Genomic DNA, 22,367 nt, shown 5'->3' with positions numbered 1-22,367 from the left:
AAGACAGGGTCTCTGTGTAGCCCTCTCTGTCCTGGAATTCACTCTGGAGACCAGGCTGCCCTCAAACTCACAGAGATCTGCTGCCTGAGTGCTGGGATTAAAGGCGTGAGCCACCACAGTCAAACTTTTACAATCCATGTTCAGTGATACTTTCGATTCCATGACCCTCTTTAACGTCAAAGGCTTAACTGCATATATCATTTATTTCCAAAACAGCTTCAAAATTTACAGTACAAGAGCTACATGGTAAATTAATGCTATAACTAACGTAAAACAATCGGATCTCAGACTGGAAAGCACCCGTCGCTTTTTCTCATGTTCACATCGGCCAGGGACGTTTATAAATAAACATTTATTTATTATTAAATAAATATTAATAAATATATAATAAGTAAATATTAAATATTATTAAATAAAATTTACTATTTATAAATAGAATCAGGAATCACCAAACAACACATCTTTGTCTGGGGATGTAGCTTAGCAGAAGCATGCATGACGTCATCCCCAAGTAACCCATAAACCAGGCATGGTAAAGTGCACCTGTAATCCGAGCACTCGCGTCGGCTCCACAGTACAAACCTGTGCTGGGCTCCCCGAGAACCTGTCTCACAACACATTTCTTTTAAACTGATTTCCTCATAAAAATGTTATCCAGGGTAAAGAACCAAATTGCAATAGTGAATGTTTTAGTAATTGTGATTAGCAGTTCTCATTTACTTAAGAGTTTAATATTTTCCAGGCACTATCCTAAATCTGTTTCCTTGCCATTCGTTTAACCTTTGTAGCCATCCTAACAGTTGAGTACTAAGGACTGCATTATCCAGTCTGTGGCTAAAGCAGTCGCTCACGCGGCTTCTCCAAGCCGGGTCTAACCCCACTGATAGCGCTTCCCTAACCACTAACCACACACAGCTGTGGCCAGGAAGGGGGCGGGGCGACCCGTGTTTTATATTTAAAAAATCGAAAATCGGAATTCTGCAGGAATTCCAGTGGGAAACCACAAAACAATCAGAGAAGCTCAAGGCTGCAGCGGGCGGGCGGGCGGCCAAAATCCCGGTTCCAACTGCGCCTTTCACCCCGGGGCGCCCGGCAGCAGCAGGACAGGGAGGAGGGGGACCCGGACTCGGACTGCGACGACGGAAGACCGGGCCGGAGACAGAGGAGAGGACGGAGGGTGGAAGAAGGTGGCGTAGCCCGTGCTGCCCACCGCGGCGGGGAGGCTGCCTCCGACGCCGCAACCACGGCTCGGGCACCGCATCCCCTCCCGTCCCGCACACCCCACGCAGTCCTCACCACGCTTAAACGGAAAGGAGAGCCGCTCCGGCGCCGTCCTCCGCTATCCTCACACCCTCACGGCCCTCACTGGCGCCATGGCTCGAGGGAGGCCGCCGCCGCCGCCGATTCAAAAATCCGGCCGCTCTCTCCGAGAGCCATGCTGATTGGCGCCCTCGACCACCCTCCTCTCCATAGGCTGGAGCCCCGAGGGCAGTGCTGATTGGTCACAGCCCAACGCCCGCCTCCAGGCAGGGCCGGTTGATTGGCTGTGCGTGGCTTTCAAATAAGCTAAACGGCTGCAGCGTGCGGACGTCAGCGGAGTGCCCGGATGTGGCTCGAGGGGGCGGCGGCCCCTCTAGAGCGGCAGGTGTCTCTGTGGTTACCGCTTGTTTACTCAGTAAACAGCACAGCTTCCTGAGCACCAGTCCCTCTCTACCATCGCCTCCACCTCAAGAAACAGCACCAAGCGCCCCAAGTCCTTCCGCTCTTATTGCTTCCCAGGTTCTGTTTTTAAAGCCAAGCTTGCACCTGAGCAATTTAAAATTTTGTGAGATTCTAGAATCTCCGGAGGCAAAACCGCCTCAGGGTTGCTCCTCCCACCTCGCCCCAAGCGCGGGAAGGTCCTGGGAAGTCAGGACAGACAAGAAGTGACCAATTTTTTCCTGGGGTCAGTATTGCTCTCCTACAGTATTCTACGTTCAAAAATGTTCTACAATAGAATCGTTTAAAAAAAATGCACTTCTAGCTAGGTGTAGCTGTGACCCCAACCTCTGAGGAGGAGGATGCTGGAGGTGGAGGACAAGACCAGCTTGGATTACACAGGGTGACCCTGTCTCAAAACAACTATCTTTAGTTAGAAAAAAAAAAACAAACAAACAAAAAGAAAAAAACAAAAAACTACCAAGTGAATGTTGACTTAAATGAAAGCGCAGTGAATCTGTTGCGGAGCCCCCAAATCTCAATAGAAGGAAGAAAACTATTTTTTTTTTCAGATTTATTTATTTTAAATTTTATGTGACTGGTTTTTTGGTTTTTTGTTTTTTTTTTTTTTTTTTGCCTGCATGTATGTATTTTCCCTGATTTAGATTTATTTTAAATTTTATGTGCTTGATATTTTTGCCTGCATGTATGTGTTTTCCCGGAATGTAATTGCGTCCTCTGAGTGTCTGGGTGCCCTTGAAGGTTAGAAGCAGCAGGCCGGGATACCCCGGGAGTGGAATTACAGAGGATTAGCACTTTGTGGGTGCTAGAAATCGAACCAGAGCAACAAGTGCTTTTAACTACTGAGCCAACTCTCCAGTAAAAACTACTACTTTAAGAACAACACAACTTCTTTCTAGATTTGTCAGACTCTGTAGCAATTTGAAAAGTTTGTCGTGTACTTCAGAGAATGAGTAAAACAATCTGTAATCTTAGGTTTGTTTGTTTGTTTGTTTGTTTTTCTGCTTACCAGTTTCTAAGGCCTGCCTTTCGGTACAATTCTGTCCTAGCCGTTACGAAGGAAGAAAAGAAAAATGGGCATTGAAATTGTCCTCTGGAGCTTGCTTGCATACTTAAGCTTGGGTGTGTCTGGCATTCCAAACATTCTCATCTCTAAAGTACTTTAAACTGGAAGCAGCCCGCTTTCTTTGTGACTGCCTTAGGGAGGCCAGCTTCCCCAACTGTCTGCTGAGGATGCAGTCAAGCTGCCTTCCAAAGCTTGTGCGGCACACGCGTGAGAAAAGAGCAGGAGATTCCATCTCGCTTGCAAGTTTTTATTTACTCAGCAGATATGTATTAACTGTCAGCAAGCCTTGGACTTGCTTGGGGGTAAAAGCATAAATTAGAGCCAGACAGTTGTGGTGCATACCTTTAATTCCAGCTCCTGGGAGGCAGAGGCAGGTGAATCTCTGTGAGTTTGAGGCCAGCCTGAGCTACAGAGCGAGTTCTAAGACAGGTTCCAAAGCTACACACAGAAACCCTGTTCCAAAAAACAAACAAACAAAACCCCACCAAGAATGAGGTATAGGTCCTGCCTGTGGAGGCTTCAGTGGGGTGTGGTGGTGCGCACTTGTAATCCCATCCGAGTACAGGTGGCTACAGTTTAAGGTCATCCTTGGGTGCATATCAAGTTCCAGGCCAGCCTGGACTCTGAGACCCTGTCTCAAAATATAAAGGAACCCAGAAATATCTAATGGATGTAAAGGAAAACAGTGTTGTTGTGGTAAAAATTAACTGGCATCAGCTGCAGCAGGTGAAGAACAGAGTCTTACTAGGCACGGCATGCAGAGAAAGTGCATATCTATTTAGTAGATTATAGAGGGGAAAAGGAAGGGAGGAAGGGGAGAAGGGGGAAGAGCAGAGAGAGGCGGGGGGGGGGGGGGTGAGAAGTGGGGAGAAGGGGGAGGCAGAAGCTGCCTCTTCAGGAAGCAGGGCTTGTCTCTTCGGGAGGGGAATATTTTAGACAATTACTCCTATGCTTTCTTATGATCTTTGTGGGCATAAGACACAATCATGATATTTATACATTCATACAGTAAAACACTAATACACATAAAAAACATTTTAAATCTAAAAGTGTTTTTAATGTGAAATATAAAAAAGACATGTACATTGGTCTTTATTAAGCAAGTTACAAGACAGACAAGGTTACATAGGATACCCTGTCTCAAAACATAACTGAAGAACAATTGATAAAACTCGGAGAGAGAAATTGGGCTTCAACCTGAAGAGCTGAAAAGCAAAGCAGCCAGATACTGGCTCTTACCTCCACCTCAGTCCAAAAATGGCAATCCTGCCTCCAGGAATCTCAGAGTGAGACTGTCTGAGAGCTGTTTCTTCCCATTTTATAGTTCTCTCTAGTTCTGGGATTAAAGGTGTACACCGCCCAGTTTCTGTGGCAGCTAGTGTGGCTACTGGGATTAAAGGTGTGTGTGTTACCACTGCCTGGTCTGCAAGGCTGACCTGTGAGACTGTTTTACTCTCCCGATCCCCAGGCAAGCTTTGTTTATTAAAATACAATTGAAATGCTGTTGTCTGGGTTTCTGTCCTGCCTGGTTTCTGTCCTCCCACCAGGTCCCACAGCCATTTAGCCCCGAAGAAATTTCACAGAGGTCTATATTAATGATAAACTGATTGGCCCATTAGCTCAGGCTTCTTATTAACTCTTATAACTTATATTAACCCATTACTTTTATCTGTGTTCAGGACCATTTTCAGCAGGGCAATCACATCTTCCTTCTATGATTGGGACAGGACTGGGGAGGAATGGGCTTCTTCCTTCCCAGAATTCTCCTGTTCTCATTGACCGGCCTCTCTACTTCCTGTCTGGTTGTCCCGCCTATACTTCCTGCCTGGTTACTGGCCAATCAGCATTTATTTAAAACATAATGGACAGAATATAGACAATTGTCCCGCACCAAAATGCCACTACACAAAACAAATAAAAATGTGTATATATGTATATATACTGACATATATGTATATACTAATAGGTTCCCCCCCACCCTGTACCAATAGATTTCTCCAACTATGCAGTAAGCCAGACCAAATCAAATTGAAAAAGTATTTATTTGAGCAAAGATGTATTTGAGCAAAGCAATTCCTGGATGAATTCTCCAGTCCCAGAGCTTGAGGCCTGAGAAGTACCCACAAACAAAACCAGGTAGATTTTGTAGATTGTAGGTGAGGGGTGGCTGGGTTTGTGCCCAAGTATAGTTAAAAGATGAGCACTTTAAGGTGGGTACTTGGGTAACTGGCAACTTCAGAGGAAGCTGCAAAAATTCAGAACTGGGCTTTTGACGACTTTCCTTTGTTCAGAGGCTCTCTGAGTGGGCAGGGTTTGAAGAGAGAAACAGCAGTAGAGCTTTCTGGATCATGCAGGTGTGAGTTGGAGGTTCCAACCAAACACATGCCATATATAGATACCAAAGTATATATGTACACACACACACACACGTACGCACACATACACGTGTTTATGAAAAACAGAAAAGAGAAATAGTAAATATTTCATTATCTTGATATATATATCTATGTCTTATTTCCTACAACACAAGCTAGGTACCTGAGTATACTTTTTAAAATTTATTTTATGTGTATGGATGTTTTGTGAATAAGTATGTCTATATACCACAGTCATACCTGGTGCCTACAGAGGCCAGAAGAAGACATCAGTGTTAGGAATATTTCCTACTTCGAGCTCCCTGACAATGCAAAAATTCCCAATCAAGCCAAATTAAGAAATATCCAGGTTTAATAGGAGATCTGCGTTCTCAGGTGGCCCTGAGGGAGAAACCAGGAAGCCGCAGGAACGCGACTCCCGTGAGGAAGAAAAGGAGACTACGTGTTCTTCTTTTGAGGGAATCACTTAAATATCCTGGGGAGTGGTCCTGACCCCACCCCCAGGACGTGGCCTGCTGGGATTTGAGGTCCAGACCAGGTCTGGGGGCTGGGATAGATGCGAGGGACTGGGACCTACTCTCCCAACTTAACAATCAGGTCCCCAGGAACACCATGTGGGAGCTAGGAATCAAACCCAGGCCCTTTGAAAGAACAGCCAATGCTCCTGCCCTCTGACCCATCTCTCCAGCCCTGAGTATTTTTTATAAACCAGTGTGTAATGACTACACCTCTTCTTTTTCCTTTTTAAACTTTATCAGTTGTACAAGTTGACATTCAAGAACTTCCAGAGTACTGTTTACAGTGATATTTATAACACTGATACTAGCTGTTTGGACCAAAACCAGCCATATTCTAAGAGTTTTGTATCAAAATAGATCAAAAACCTCAGATTGACTTCATTTTCTCTCCTCTCCACCCCAATTTGAGACAAGGTGGTGTGGTTCCCAGCCTGGCCTCTAGCTCATTACCTCCCTGAATATGACCTTGAACAGCTGTTCCTCCTGCCTCTATTTCCCACTGTGCTGGGATTACTGCATCACCACCACGTCCAGTTTATACTGTACTGGGGATCCAATCCAGGGCCTTGTGCTTGTTAGGTAAACACTCAGATAACAAGCTAGAGCCGCAATCCATTGACTTAGTTTTCTTATATTTGATGTTTTATTTTATTTTATTTTGATTTTCGAGACAGGGTTTCTCTGTAGCTTTTTTTTTTTTTTTTTTTTTGGTTCCTGTCCTGGAACTAGCTCTTCTAGACCAGGCTGGCCTCGAACTCACAGAGATCCGCCTGCCTCTGCCTCCCGAGTGCTGGGATTAAAGGCGTGTGCCACCACCGCCCGGCTATTTTTTATTTTTTTGAGACAAGGTTTCTCTTTGGTGGAACAACCCTAGCTGTACTGCAACTCACTCTGTGGATCAGGCTGGTCTTGAACTCACGGAGATCCACCTGCCTCTGCCTCCCGAGTGCTGGGATTTATTAAAGGTGTGTGCCACCACTATCTAGATGGTTTATGTCTGATCTTAAAGCGATTGTTTTTCCTATTTAGTAATTTGGTTCTAAAAGCTACTACTTTGTGTATAAACTAGAATAAATTGAAAGACCCCAGCTTAGCTGCTGTAATGCCATTTTGCAAAGCCTTCACACAAATAAATGTAAGTTCAAGGTAAAGTCAGTACTCCTAGGTGGTCAAACAGGATATCTGTGGTCAGATACCAGGCCTAGGAGGGGAACGAACAGTTCTGGGAAAAACTACATGTACCCTAGATAGGGCCAAGTCTGTTATTATTATCAGACCTTCATGTCTCCGGGGAACTTGTCCCCTAAATGAACCCATCGCCTCATTCGAACTGACCAATGAGATCCCTGTAACCATGCATTGCTTCTGTATGCCTGCTTTTCCTACCCTTTTCCTATAAAAAGACCTTCTCCCAGCCTGCAGGGTGCAAGTCCTCCAAAAGGACTTTGCCGCCCACAGGTACCTGTGCCCACCCAATAAACCTCTTGCTAATTGCAGCCAGTGGTGTCGACTGTTCCTTGGGTTAGGGGTCTCCTCCTGAGGGAAGGACCACTCTGAGGGTCTTTCAAAATTACCTACAAAGTAAATAGTACAATTGAGGGGTTTTTAGTTTTATTTGGTTTGATATGGTTTGGGTTTTTTGTTTTGTTTGGTTTGGTTTGGTTTGGTTTTTGTTTGCTTGTTTGTTTTCCCTGAGACAGGGTTTCTCTGTGTAACAGTCCTGGCTGGCCTGGAACTCACTTTTGTAGACCATGCTGGCCTCGAACTCGGGAGATCCACCTGCCTGTGCCTCCCAAATGCTGGGATTAAAGGAGTGTACTACCACCACCCAGCTTTAGTTTTCTTTTTAAATACCTAACGCCTTCTTCCCCCCTTTGTTATGCCCAAGTTTCTGGTTTCCAAATGAATTCACAGAGCCAGATTTCCAATGCAAATTACATGTTTTTAATTCAAACTTAAGTTTGTACCAGCACTTTTCCAGCACCCCAGCAGGGTGGGTGCAGAAAGTGTGGCAGGGAGCCCTGGGAGGGGAGAACTTTTAAAGGGGAAATCAGGGGAGTTCATGTCCTGTCGTCTTGGGATTGGGTAAGGAGGGCGTAGGATAAGGCAGTTTCTGAACCCATTGGTCAGTTTTTTGGGCAAGAAAACCTAACAACGAACCATAAATTACTGACAAGGTATCTTCAAGGACAGGATGCCTCCTAGGAACATCTGGACCTGGTTAAATTTTATGTCCCTGTTCCCTATCTTTTTAACTGGCCATTTTTAGGGTATCTGATCAAATTTCTGCAATCACAGCACATTTCTGGAACTGAGATCTGCCCACCTCCCAGCTCATTATATGGTTTAAGATGAAGCCCTTCTTTAAAATGGAGTTTGCAAAGTCAGGTCCTCATATCCCTCCTTTTTTGTAACTATGAGATCCCAATCATGGGCCCCCATCTTGCTTTAATATGAAGGGGGGGGGGGGGCAATAGCCATCCTTGATTTGTCTCTTGTTCTCTTTTGCATTTGGACAGTTGTTTTTTTGTTGTTGTTGTTTGTTTGTTTTTGTTTTGTTTGTTTGTTTTTACCATGGATTTTTTTTAGTACCCCAGAATGGTCAACATAGAAAAAACATTTTTTTTTTAAAGCCAGTGCTGCATATAGTCCCCCTATGTAAGGGAGTTTTCTTTTTCTTTTGATTTAGCATCTCAACCAGGGGTTACATGGTGATGTATTCTTGGAACTGTTTCCGATTGACTTTGGGACATCATTGTCAGGGCCTAACAAACATGAAATGCTAGTCAAAAACGAGGAGGGGATTTAGGAAATGGGGTATTACTGAGAGCATCTGGTTCATGGACTGTTGAGCATTTCCATGGGCTGGACTGGTCCACATCATCTTTCAGTAAGCCCTGGGTTCCCAGTCATATGGGGCAGATTGTAGTCACAACTGATGCTTGATGTGTCTGCCAGCCAAGTGGGAACCTGTTGAGACAAGTTTAAACTAGGAACAGAAGTTAAAAATTTATGTACTTACAGGAAAATAACACATTTGAAACTTTTAGGCCCATATTGAAAAATCATAGAAAAAATAGATAACAGGTATCTGTAAAACAACAGAAATACACTCATATCTTTGAGTCCTAACAAAAACTGTAAATTTGGGTTAAAAGCATGTAAGCCTATATTCCGAAGACAACCAAAAAAAAATTTAAATCTTAAGCTTGTGACCCAAACAGTACATATCATTGCTCTGTCAGCTTTATCAGAGTTATAACATAGAAGGGAAAAGAAATCTGAAGCAATTTTATTTAGTTATTTATGTATACCGTTATAACTTGCACTTATATCTTAAATTATCATTTGAAACCCTTAAAGTTTATGAACCTTTATATCTCCAGACCTTTATATATCTTAGAACATTCTTCTTATGCTGCCAAACTCACAAAGCTATAGCCATCAATACTGTCAGAGATCTCAAAAGGACAAATAAGTACAAACCAAACAGCCTCTGAATCTATAAAAAAAAAAAATGGGGACCAGCCAATACATAGTCATACCCAGGTCTCCATAGCACTGGAGGCAGAAGTATCAGAACAGCAGGCTTCACCAGACCCATAAGGTGAGAGATTCCTGTGGAAGAGAGACATGGAAAAGACTGACCATATTTTGTCTAGGCAAAAGTGCCACAATCAATTCTCCAATGTTCATAGTCTGGGTTGGTTCCCAGTGATTACCATCGTCATTATCCAGGTGGAGACATCGTGGTGTCCCATAATCTTTGGAGACCTTGGGTTACTGCTGGGATCTGGGAGTCTTTGTCTGATATAAACTTTTTAATTATTATTTTAAATGTCATATTCTGCAGACCTCTGAAGTATTTTAGGGCTGCCTAGGTATATCTGATTAGACAAACTTTGTTACTAATTACTTGTTTTAAGCTTGACTTTAAAAACCTATACAGGGAACTGAGTAAGGCTTATCCTGCAATTAATTATATCAGTATCTTGAGGATATCTGACTATTAACCTGTATTTTCTAATTGTCTGCAGTATGTTAACAGCTTTTTTAAGACTAAAACTTTACACTCCATGTTAGTCAGGTTTTAGCTTTAAAAATCCTTTTAGGGGGTGGAGAGATGGCTCAGAGGTTAAGAGCACTGGCTGCTCTTCCAGAGGTCCTGAGTTCAATTCCCAGCAACCACATGGTGGCTCACAACCATCTGTAATGAGATCTGGCGCCCTCCTCTGGCATGTGGGCATACATCGAGGCAGAATGTTGTATACATAATAAATAAGTCTTTAAAAAAAAATCCTTTTAGTGTTAATACCTTGGCTTCACAATTCCCTTTCTCCTGCTTCCTGATAGTTCTCCACAGTGCATTCTCATGTGCCTCATGTGGCAGCCATGCTGATGCTTCTGCCCTGGTCTCCAGTCTACACTTGCCTACCATCCCTACTCCATTTCCAGCCTCAGGCTTTTCCAGTCAGGACCTCCACTGCCTGTTCCTTTCTCCAGAGAGAAGGCAGTCCCACATCCAAGGCTGGTCTTGAGAGTGATGGCACTAGGCTAACATAGCAGTATAAGACCCCTCCCAGATGTGAGAGAGAGACAGACAGACAGACAGACAGACAAAGGGAGGAAATTTAACCATCATTTAAAAACAAGAGTGGGCCTATCTCTCTTGGCTTCAGGTAGGCATTGCAGTGTTTAACTGAGTCAATGCCTGAGGTATTAGAACTTGTCCAGAATAAAATCATTAATGAGAAATAGCTATGTTGGGGCTGGAGAGATGGCTCAGCGGTTAAGAGCATTGCCTGCTCTTCCAAAGGTCCTGAGTTCAATTCCCAGCAACTACATGGTGGCTCACAACCATCTGTAATGAAGTCTGGTGCCCTCTTCTGGCCTGCAGGCATACACGCAGACAGAATATTGTATACATAATAAAAAAAAAAAAGGAAATAGCTGTGTAAATAACAACTCATATGGTTTTAAGTCTAATGTTCAAGGATTGTGATACCTTATACCATTAAAGAATCGCATCAGTCACTGTATTCTTTGGACATCTTCCTGCCGGGTCTTAAGACAGTGCAAGTAGCTAAAATTAATCACTTTTTTTTAAACTGTGAAGATCTTGTGAGAATCTTTTTCTTGTGGGTCATCTGGGCTTGAGAGAAACCCGTGGCTCCTCTAACTTCTTTTGTTTTTCAGTTGTCCCATGCATGTGAGAATAATTCACAGGACTTGCTTGGCCATGACTTCCCTTGAAGTAGGGACTTTTTTTCCTTGGTGCCACTCTGTGGTGAGAGTTTGCCAGGTGGGGTCAGTCAGCAGGCCTAGACATGACAAGTGCAAGATGACACAGCTAATGTAGTGACAGTCACTTGTCTTAGAAGACAGGATTGCCTAATATTACCTTAATGAAAGAAACTCATATGTCCAAATGGCATGCATAACAAATAAATATTACCTGTGTATATACTTCTAAACTGTAGGGCTTGGTAAATTCTCAAGTAAAACGTATCGAAAAAAACAGCGAGACAGTCTTCATACACTTAAATCGATCTGTTATAAATGATACTTTTGGTTTTGAATACGTGTAAGTGGCAGCTAGAGACAGAGATTTATATTGTAAGATAAATAATGATTCAGTAAAAGGAGCTTTGATGGATGTTTTGAAACACAATATGCTCGAGTCTAACATGGGAATACCAAGTCCACCTTGAGAGGTTGAAATGTATTTCTTATATGCAGAAGAAGGATGGATACTGTTTTCGTATCCATTCCATTAGCCTTTTTTTTTTTTTTTTTTTTTTTTGGTTTTTTAGAGACAGGGTTTCTGTGTGGTTTTGGAGCCTGTCCTGGAACTAGCTCTTGTGTGTCTTTTATATAGGTGAGTTGAGTCCATTTACATTAAGGGATATTAATGACCAGTGGTTGCTATCTCCTGTTAATTTAGTTTTCATCGTTGGTGATGTTAATTTGTGCATTTTTTTTCTTCTTTGGGATTTGCTGTAACAAGATCATCAACTGTCTGTGTTTTTGTTGGTGTAGCTATCTTCCTTGGGTTGGAGTTTTTCTTCTAGTATTTTGTGTAGGGCTGGGTTTGTGGCTAGGTATTGGTGAAATCTAGATTTGTCATGGAATATCTTGCTTTGTCCTTCTATGGTGATCAACAGTTTTGCTGGGTATAATAGTCTGGGCTGGCATCCATGGTCTCTTAATGTCTGCATAATGCTTGACCAGGACCTTCTGGCTTTCATTGTCTCCACTGAGAAGTCAGGTGTAATTCTGATAGGTCTACCTTTATACGTTACTTGGCCTTTTTCCTTTGCAGCTCTTAATATTCTTTCCTTACTCTGTATGTTTAGTGTTTTGATTATTATGTGGCAAGAGGACTTTTTTTTGATCCAGTCTATTTGGTGTTCTGAAAGCTTCTTGTATCTTCATAGGCATATCTTTCTTTAGGTAGGGAAAGTTTTCCTCTATGATTTTGTTAAGTAAATTTTCTGTGCCTTTGAGTTGAACTTCTCCTTCTTCTATACTTAGTATTCTAAGATTTGGTCTTTTCATAGTGTCCCATATTTTCTGGATATTTTGGGTTAATCTTTTGTAAGATTTGATGTTTTTTTAACTGATGAGTCTGTTTCCTCTATTGTTTCTTCAGCGCTTGAGATTCTCTCTTCCATCTCTTGTATTCTGCTGTTCATGCTTGTGTTTGTGGTTCCTGATCTTTTTCTCATGATTTCTGTTTCTATAATTCTTTCAGCTTGTGTTTTCTTTATTGTTTGTATTTTAGTTTTCAAGTCCTGTTAGTTTCTTTCATATGTTTGATTTCTTTTTCTTGGTTTTCTTTGAGAGATTTCCTGATGTCTTCCAATTTTTTGTTTGTCTTTTCCTCAATTTCTTTAAGGGAATTTCTCATTTCATCTTTAAGAATTTCAAACATTCTCTTGAAGTTATTTTTTAGGTTATTTTCTTCTGGTTCATCTATATTTGGTTGTTCAGGTCTTGCTGTTGTAGGGTCTTTAGGTTTTACTGGTGTTGTGTTGCTCTTTGTGGTGTAGCGTGTGATCTTACCTTTTCTACTCATCTTTTCCTCTAATAGGTGTGGTTGGCGCTGTCTGAGATTCTGTCGAATAATCTTCTAGGTGCCAGTGAACCCAAAGCTCAGATGGTTGTTCCTCGTGGTACAGTCAGTGCCACAGTTCTAGTTACCCCATTGGTTTTCTGTGTTCCTGGAGATAGCTCAGCGCTACTGTGCTTTGTTCTGCTCCCTTGCAATTTGCTGTCTCAGGCCTACTTTGGTCTAGGTTGCCGGCTTTGCCCTGTTTCTGTAAATCCTGGTCTGGATCCCCTCCTGCAGAAGTCCCTGGCTTGGAGTTGGACCTGTTCTGGTGGAGATCGCTGACTCTGAGTCAGGTCGCTGGCTCAATCTTGATCCGCCAGTGTCCCAGGACTGGGTTGGCTTCCAGGACTGGATTTGCTTTGGCTTCTGCTCCCGGTGGAGCTTGTTTCCTCAGGCCCTCTCAGTCTTAGGTGACTCTACCAATTTAGTTATAAACTCGTTGAGGCTCTGGAACAGCAAGCCCTCCCTCCCCCATCCTTCTCCCTTTATCTTCAGAGCTGCAACACCTCCACTAGGGAAACCTTTTCTCTCAAGCTGTAACACTTACACTAGTCACTTGCAGAAATTAAGAGGGAAGAACCACAAACATAATGAGATCACAGCAAACCGAAGTCCAACAGTGACCAATATCTGGGATGCACTCATGATCTGGGCTTAGGCAACCCCGTTTCTCTTTGCCCACCACAGCACCTATAACTCATCTTACAGGCTCAAGTCAACTTCATTACACAGCTGCTGATGTCTTCGGTAGTCATCCCACAGTTAATGACATAAAACCAGCACTACCTGGGTGACATTTACATATTACAACCTGAGATGCAAACTTGGCCCTCAGTGCACCCCCTCTGTGTGCAGACTCTGAGGAAATAGTTCGGAGACTTAAACCTCAGCAATACTGGTCTCGTGTGTGTGTGTGTGTGTGTGTGTGTGTGTGTGTGTGTGTGTGTTAGAGGCAGGGTTTTTCTGTATAGTTCTGCCCCGGACCAGGCTGACCTTGACTTTGCAGAGATCCTCTTGCCTCTTTCTCCCTAGTATTGGGATTTAAGGCATGCACTACCACCACCTGGCCTCTGCCCATTTTTGTCTGATACTAGCTGTTTATATACATCTTCCCTACTACATCTCACTACACACCACGAAGTCAAGTATTAAAGGTTGCAATGTGTAGATTACCCTGGTTTTGTTTCTGCTTTGAGACAGTCTCATATAACTCACACTGGCCGCATCTATAAACACACACACACACACACACACACACACACATATTTATTTACAAAGAGTCATACCTGCTAAGAATTTCATTTGAAGCTTTATTTTAATGAATAGCCATGAAATTTCTATCAATTTTTTTAAAAAACTATTAGCATTTTCCAATGAAATTGTCACACTTCCAAGTTGGCTATGCTACAGCATCTTCTATCCTGTCACCCTTCCCTGCAAAACAAGCTTTGTAGCCAGAGTGAGCCAGAAGAAGCTGCTTTGCACACTTCGACAGTCAGTAATTAGTATATGAATCTTCGCTTTATTCATGTGAATGATTAGGCTGTGAATCACTTGACACCGTTTGCAGCGCTGCAAAGGTAGCCCTGGTGCTTTGCTGGGCACTAGAATTAGCTCCCTAGGTGAAGCAAAAACGGAAAGCATTAGTTTAAATTAGGTAATTAGATTAGCAATTGTTAGCTCGGAGAAGAAAACCTCACCCTGTTCACTGGTTTCATTTTTTAATTTTACAGATGACCTTTTTCAAGATCAACAACAAAGAGGTCATGCAAGGTTAGCTAACTAGAAAGTGGCAAAACCAAGATCAAAAGGCTCATGTCTATTAATCTGTTCTCTTCCAGTATGCATATAAAAGCACCAATATACTTACCGTAATACATACGTTTTACCTTTTGTTGTTCTTTTTTGTCTTTCTGTATTTTGAGACAGGTGTCCTCCATGTAGCTTTGGTTGTCCTAGAACTCACTGTGTAGACCGTTGTAGCCTTGAACTTGGATAGTCACCTGCCTCTGCCTCCAGAGTGCTGGGATTAAAGGCATGCACTACAAATGCCCACCTATGTTTTACCTCTTTTAAAAATGAGCTAAAGGGACTAGAGAGATGAAGAGATGATCTGTCACTCTCCTCTGCAGGTAGTAGGCACACACATGGCATCTGCTCATGCAGACATAGACATAAATTAAAAGTGAAAAATGAACAGGTGTGGTGACTTACATTCAGGAAGGAGATGCAAGAAGATTGCCAAGAATTAAATGCTAGTCTGAACGTCATAGTGAGCCCCAGGCCAACCTGGACTACAGAGTGTGACTTTGACTCTAATAAACAAACAAAAATTAGTGTTCAGGAGGCTGAGGCAGGAGGATCAAGAATTAGAGGTCAGTATGGGCCATAGTGAGTTCTAGTCTGTCTTGTATTACAATGACCCTATCTCAAACAACACAACCAACTAAAAGTAAATGAACAAATAAATAAATAAAGCATTCTATGGGAGCCTTATTGCTTTGCTCTTCAGTACCTAATAACAGTCTCTAGCCCATAGCACATTCTCAAAACTTATCCTAAGAATTACTTTCAGTACGCAAAATGACATGGCACAAATCTAAAGTCATGTCTTTTATAAAATGCTTCATCTTAGTACGTCTGTTTGATCTAATCTATACCTGCTTATTACATGATAGCTGCAACCCCAACCATGTAGTACAAAGAATTGAACCTGGAGTCTTGTGGACTCTGATGTGTTAGGCTTATCCCCATTCATATCGCCCTTCTCTTAAGTTCTAAATTTGCCTCCTTTAGCAGTGTCTATGCCTGCCCTTCAAGTATACTTGTTCCTCTATCTTCTCGTTCCCAGTGTGTGTGTGTGTGTGTGTGTGTGTGTGTGTGTGTGTGTGTGTGTGTGCGTGTGTGTGTGTTTAAGACAAGGTATCCTAGACCTAAGGATAACCTTGATCTTCCGATCCTCCTGCCTCTACTTCCCCAGTGCTGAGGTTACAGGTGTGGAACTGAGGTGGCAGGCATGCAGTGCTATGCCCTGTTTGTTGGTGCTGGGGAATAAACCCATGAACCTGGGCATGCTGAGCTACATCCCCAGCTCGCTGTCTCCATTCCCTTAATTTCATCACATTTATGCTTGTCCACTTATAGCCTCCCAAGGACTGGTCCAACTGTTCTCATGGTCAGAATCCCCATTCTCCAGCTCCTAGCACCACAAATATCTCCTCTATGGTATTGGTTAAATGACTGGACAGATGTTGGTTTTGTTTCCTATCTCTGATACTTGAAAGGACACTGCATTTCTGCTCTTCATTTTATCCACAGTGCCTAAAAGCATGAAAATAGCAAAAACATTGAAATAATAAGGCCATAAACTCACAATTTTCTACATTAATTAATTTTATTGTGTGTTTATAATTATACTGTTTCTTACCAGGTATAATGAATTTAGTGATGTCTTCCCAGAATTAATACAATTATATTAAGGTTGAAATAACTTACAATTTTTAATGAATTTTTAATTTGTTTTATTGAGCTATACATTTTTCTCTGCTCCCCTCCCTGCCTTTTCCTCCCCTTCAACCTTCTCCCAAGGTCCCCATGCTCCCAATTTACTCAGGAGATTTTTCTACTTTCCTTGTAGATTAGATCATGTATGTCTCTCTTAGAGTTCTCATTGTTGTCTAGGTTCTCTGGGATTGTATTTTGTAGGCTGGTTTTCTTTGCTTTATGTTTAAAAACCGCATATGAGTGAGTACATATGATATTTGCCTTTCTGGGTCTGAGTTATGTCACTCAAAATGATGTTTTCTAGATCCATCCATTTACCTGCAAATTTCAAGATGTCATTATTTTTTTTGTTTTGTTTTGTTTTTTTTTGTTTTTCGAGACAGGGTTTCTCTGTGGTTTTGGAGCCTGTCCTGGAACTAGCTCTTGTAGACCAGGCTGGTCTCGAACTCACAGAGATCCACCTGCCCCTGCCTCCCAAGTGCTGGGATTAAAGGCGTGCGCCACCACCGCCCGGCTTCAATGTCATTATTTTTATCTGCTGTGTAGTACTCCATTGTGTAAACATACTACGTTTTCCTTATCCATTCTTTGGCCGAGGGGCATTTATGTTGTTTCCAGGTTCTGGCTATGACAAACAATGCTGCTATGAACATAGCTGAACACATGTCCTTGTGGTACAATTGAGCATCCTTTGGATATATACCCAAAAGTGGTATTACTGGGTCTTAAGGAAAGTTTTTTCCCTAATTTTCTCAGAAATCACCACAAAGACATCCAAAGGGGCTGTACCAGCTTGCACTCCCACCAGCAATGCAGGAGTGTTCCCTTTACCCCACAACCTCTCCAGCATAAATTGTCATTGGTGTTTTGATCTTGGCCATGTTACAGGTGTAAGATGGAATCTCAGAGTTGTGAAATAACTTACATTTTAAATGACATTTTGCAGACATCACCCAAAAAACTGAATGACTTTTTGAACCATAGTCAGTCCAGTTATGAATGGAAGAATGTTAATGTTCAACATTACCAATCAGATTCAGTTAAGGCTTGCTCAGGTTTATACATCCGGGCAATTCATTTGCCGAGATCTCAGTTCGATTATAGTCTTTCATGTGTTATATACCAACACCTGTAAATGGCTTTCATGTCATCATCACATCTGAGATCCCAAAGTGACCATCAGTTCTACAGAAAAGTGTTCTCTGATAATCAGAGTGCTTTGATTATATTCAGCCATATTGTGGTTGCAATTCAAGTGAATGAAATAATGAAAGTTTATGTACAGCTAAAATAAAAATGGGGCCTGGCACGGTGACACATACCTGCAATCCTAGCACTCAGAAGATAGAGGAAGCCAGTTAGTCTAACTGGCATAGTGAGTTCCGGGTCATCCAAACAAATAAAGCACCTATATCAGTTACTTTTCTGTTACTGTGATAAAACATCGTGACCAAAGCAACTGATAAAAGAATGGGTTTATTTGGACTTACGGTCCTAGAGGGTGAAGCATCCATCTTAGCAGAGAAGTGTGGCAGCAGGCAGCAGGCATGGGGAGCGTCTGAGAGCTCACTTCTGAAACTGTAGGTAGGAGGAAGAGAGAGTGAACTGGGGGTACTGTGAGGCTTCGAGTCGTCAAACCCCACCCCCAGTGATGTATTTGCTCTAGAAAGGCCTCACCTCACAGACCTCCCCAAACAGCACCACCACCTGGGAACCAAGCGTTCAAATGTCAGACCCTGTGAGGGACATGCTCACTCAAACCACCATAGTATCCAACTCTTCAAAAGCAGTGGCTATTTGACATTGGTTATATAACTGTATGATGTAAGTGGATTTCAGATTATATCTTAATGGGAATTCTGTCAAATGTTTAAGCAATATTTACTGTTTTTACATAAAATGAGCAAATAGAAGATGAGGGACCATTTATTGATTAATGTACCACTACAAGATCTTGGGGTAGGAAGGGGGAGTGGGAAGAAAGAAAAATATCTTGGACATAGATATATAAAAGTTAGAAAATTCCTGTGGCTATCCATTATGATAAATGAGGGTTATTGTATTTAAAATCCAGTGAACTGCATTACCTCATTCTTGCTGCAGTCCTCTGAGTGGTTGGGTTGGCAAGCCTTTGTCACTAGGCCCGGTGTAACTGACATGGGCTTCCCCAGGAAGTCACTCTGCTCATGAGAACATTATTAAATCTTGTGGCAAAGAATGTGCAAAGGAGTGGCCTGGGTGTGGGAACCCACATATCTGGAGTCCAGTGACAATAGGACCCAGAAGAAGTTGCAAATCCACGGTGTAACACAGTAACTGCTGTGCAAAAAGTTCAAAAGCACAGGTGATGGAGGAAGGTCATTGGTTAAATAAAAAGAAACTGCTTGGCCCTCATTGGTTAGAAGATAGGTGGGAGGAGTAAATAGAACAGAACGCTGGGAGGAAGAGGAAGTGATCTCAGACTCCACAGCTCTCCTCTCGGGGGCAGACGCCTCAGAGAGACGCCATGCTCCCGGCTCCTGGGCAGACACACGCGATGAAGCTCCAACCCAGGATGGACGTAGGCTAGAATCTTCCCGGTAAGCGCACCTAGCTGTGCTACATAGAATATTAGAAATGGGCTAGTCCAGGTGCGAGAGTTAGCCTAGAAGAGGCTAGATAGAAATGGGCCAAGCAGTGATTAAATGAATACATGGTAAATTAATACTATAACTAACGTAAAACAATAGGATCTCAGACTGGAAAGCATCCGTCGCTTTTTCTCATGTTCACATCGGCCAGGGATGTTTATAAATAAACATTTATTTATTATTAAATAAATATTAATAAATATATAATAAGTAAATATTAAATATTATTAAATAAAATTTACTATTTATAAATAGAATCAGGGATCACCAAACAACACATCTTTGTCTGGGGATGTAGCTTAGCAGACGCACTTGATGAAGCTCTGACCCAGGATGGACATAGGCTAGAATCTTCCCGGTAAGCGCACCTAGGGGTGCTACACAGATGATTAGAAATGGGCTAAATTAATATGTGAGAATTAGCCTAGAAGAGGCTAGATAGAAATGGGCCAAGCAGTGATTAAATGAATACAGTTTGTGTGTTGTTATTTCGGGCATAAGCTAGCCAGGCAGCCGGGGTGCTGGGGATGCAGCCCCGCCACCCTTATTACTACACACAGGGGACTCTCACAGAGTGTGAGATGCCAAGTGCCAGAGGGGCATGGGAAAGTGAGGGAACCCCACATTGTGGACAACAGAACATCAGCAGAAATTCAGGTGAGCCAGCAGGGTGGCTGTGGTGGCATGACCCTGCAGTCTCAGCACTTGGGGGGTGGAGGCAGGGGAATCAGGAGTTCAAGGTCATGAGATCCTGTTCCAAAACATTAGCACACCAAAAATAAGATAAAGTAACCAGGCAGTTTTCATACCACTACGAAGCAAATGAGCACAACAATTTAGTTACTGGGATTTATCCTCCAGGTACTGTGTTAGGCGTAGGAATAAAACCATGAAACACACTGATATGCTCCTATTACAATTCTTTAAAACAGGAGCCCAGCCGGGCAGTGGTGGCGCACGCTTTTAATCCCAGCACTCAGGAGGCAGAGGCAGGAGGATCTTTGTGAGTTCGAGGCCAGCCTGGTATACAAGAACTAGCCAAAGCTACAGAGAAACCCTGCCTAGAAAAACAAAATAAATAAACAAACAAACAAATAAAAATAAAAATAAATAAATAAAACAGGAGCCCATGAGGCTGGGGCATCTTCAGACTTGCTGTATAGTTAATAACTCCCTTCCAGGTGCAGGGGTCTGGACGTGCTGCAGCATAGCTGGTTTATGCTCTGCTGGAGTTAGACCCAGGGTGAATGGATGGATGGCAGGCAGGCACTCTGCCATGCCCGGCCTCAGAAGGCTCTAATCCTATCACACTGCTCTCATTTCTGGACAACTGAAAAACACAAAACTCTATATCTACGCTAATTATCTGCAATAGAGAGGTGTAATGTATGGAAATGTTTCCCTAATGAGCACTAATGTGGAAGTCGTGGTGCTGGGTCCAGCTGCCGCTGGGAATGGAAAATGCTCTCACTCCTTATTTTCACCTTTTCCTCACACCCAGTTGAACTTATTTTATGAACGCTATTAAAATATTGGGTCATTTTCTCCTTCATTAAACATAATTTTCCTTAATTTTTCATTAACATTTTGCATGCTTCCTCCTTGAAGATTAAGCAGAGTCATTACATATACTACTGAATAATTAGATCATTATCAGTAATTTCAAATTACATTGTTTCATTGTTCCGAATTCAAGTTCTTTCCTTGCTGGTGGTGATTTTATTGTCTTGTTGTACCCTAGAGTCCAAACACCGACAAGAGACCACCACTCACAACACAGCGCATGTAAAAGCATGAGGAGTTTGTTAATTCTGTCATGACAGGGTCTTCCAGCATTAGAGGCCAGAACGACCCCGAATACCAGGTACAGGATACTTTTAAAGGAAAAAGCCACAGAAGCAAGGGGGTGTCTGGAGGTTGTTCTTTGACTATTATGATTGGCTTATTCGAAAGGGCTATTACCAATAATTGGCTGGAGAGCGGTTGCCAGATCAGATGAAGTAAGAGGTCACTTTGACCCTGTTTCCCAGGGACTGAGTCAAAACATACGTGTGTGGGTAATTGTTCAGGAACTGAGTCAACATCTTAAAGGTTATCTTGCCCCAATTTCTGGAGAACATACGTGCATGTGTGGCTGTTAGGTCCTTGGTTCCCAGGGGGAAGGGAGGAGCCTTACTGCTGAGACTGAGGGGGCTCAGAATTGTCAGAAATGGCTTTAGAGTTGTTTTAAAGGTTTACAGTCTATCTTCAGAAATGGGGATGTGACTGCCCTCCACTTGATTTGGTTCTTTGCTGCTGTTGGTTTTGTTTGGATGTTATTTGAGACGGTTTCTTGTAGCCCAGGTCAGCCCTTAGCTCAATAGGTAGCCAAGAATTACCTTGAATTCCTAATTCTCCTGTTTCCATCTTCCCCAGGTTCTGAAATTAGAGCTTAGCTTGTGGTGTATTTGACGCGAATCTCACTATGTTGCCCTGGCGGTCCTGGAAATTGCTGCCTAGACCAGATCCACCTCAGATCTCCCCTGTTCTGCCTTGGGGTACTGGATTTATAGACATGTACCACCATTCCTGACCTATATCGGTAGTTCTCCTCATTTTCAAAAAAACTCTTAATGTGTAGTGGGAATCTAGCCACGTCACTGCAGTTAGGGTAACATTTTTGTGTATTTTGTTGAAGGTACTGGACCTTGAAGAAATTATGTAAAGAACAGTGATTGTTTCCTATGATTTATAGACTTGCTTTGCTGGAAGAGTTATCCATCCATTGCCTATCTCTAGTCACAGATTATCCAAGCACACTTGGAGGTCTTGTATTATTGGATATGCAGACAGCACACAATAAGGACTAAGGCTGCGATTTCCTTCAGATAACATGCAGAATAAATCAGAGGGACTTTTGACATGAGGAACTTGTTGGATCCCAAACACAACCTTTATGGACAGCCAATAAATATGCTTCTGAATAGAGATATGGGCTTCCCCCTGCTGCCAGAGAGCCCAGACTCCATCCTGGGGTGACTCTCCTTCAAATGGCTGCACAGCACAGCTCACCAGACAGGAATGCAGACCAGTTTTACAATTTAAATGTGAAGAAAGAGAGTCACCTTTATCATGCTCCTTATGAACTTTGTCAAGTTGCTTATGAAACTTGTGGTGTCCTGTTGAGTTACCAAGAAGGTCCAAGTCTTTTACCTACTCTCCCCCAAAGCTGAAAGAACAGCATTGTAAAGATCATGTTTATTTACTTATGTACTTTTTGCAAGTGTATGTGCGTGGACACACAGCTTGTGGGCATCACTTCCCTCCTCCACCGTGTGCACCTCTGGGATCCAGCTCAGGTGCTCAGCTTTGGCAACAAGCGCTTCCACCTGCTCACCCATCTCACTGGCCCACAAGCACATCCACAAGCAGGGGAAGGAAGGTGAGAGTCCAGCTTCCTGG

At 42.7% G+C, this 22,367-nt stretch overlaps 1 protein-coding gene across 2 annotated transcripts in view; it reads right to left on the bottom strand.

Moving 5' to 3' along the window:
• Ect2 (epithelial cell transforming 2) overlaps positions 1-1,445 on the bottom strand; it is a 56,152-nt gene extending 54,707 nt beyond the window's left edge. The window contains exon 1 of one of the 2 annotated variants that reach the window (XM_041659453.1): positions 1,297-1,445. The gene's annotated coding sequence lies outside the window, so the exon portion shown is untranslated. The remainder of the gene's footprint in view (positions 1-1,296) is intronic. The other variant, XM_041659455.1, reaches the window with a different exon arrangement.
• Positions 1,446-22,367: the final 20,922 nt, after the last annotated feature.

The sequence above is a fragment of the Microtus oregoni genome, unplaced genomic scaffold (assembly GCF_018167655.1).
Source record: "Microtus oregoni isolate MIOR12 unplaced genomic scaffold, Mior012 000010F_ref0000083, whole genome shotgun sequence".
In the NCBI taxonomy this organism is placed as follows: Eukaryota; Metazoa; Chordata; class Mammalia; order Rodentia; family Cricetidae; genus Microtus; species Microtus oregoni.
Note: the sequence above shows the minus strand (reverse complement) of the source record. Positions and strands in the feature narration are given on the sequence as shown.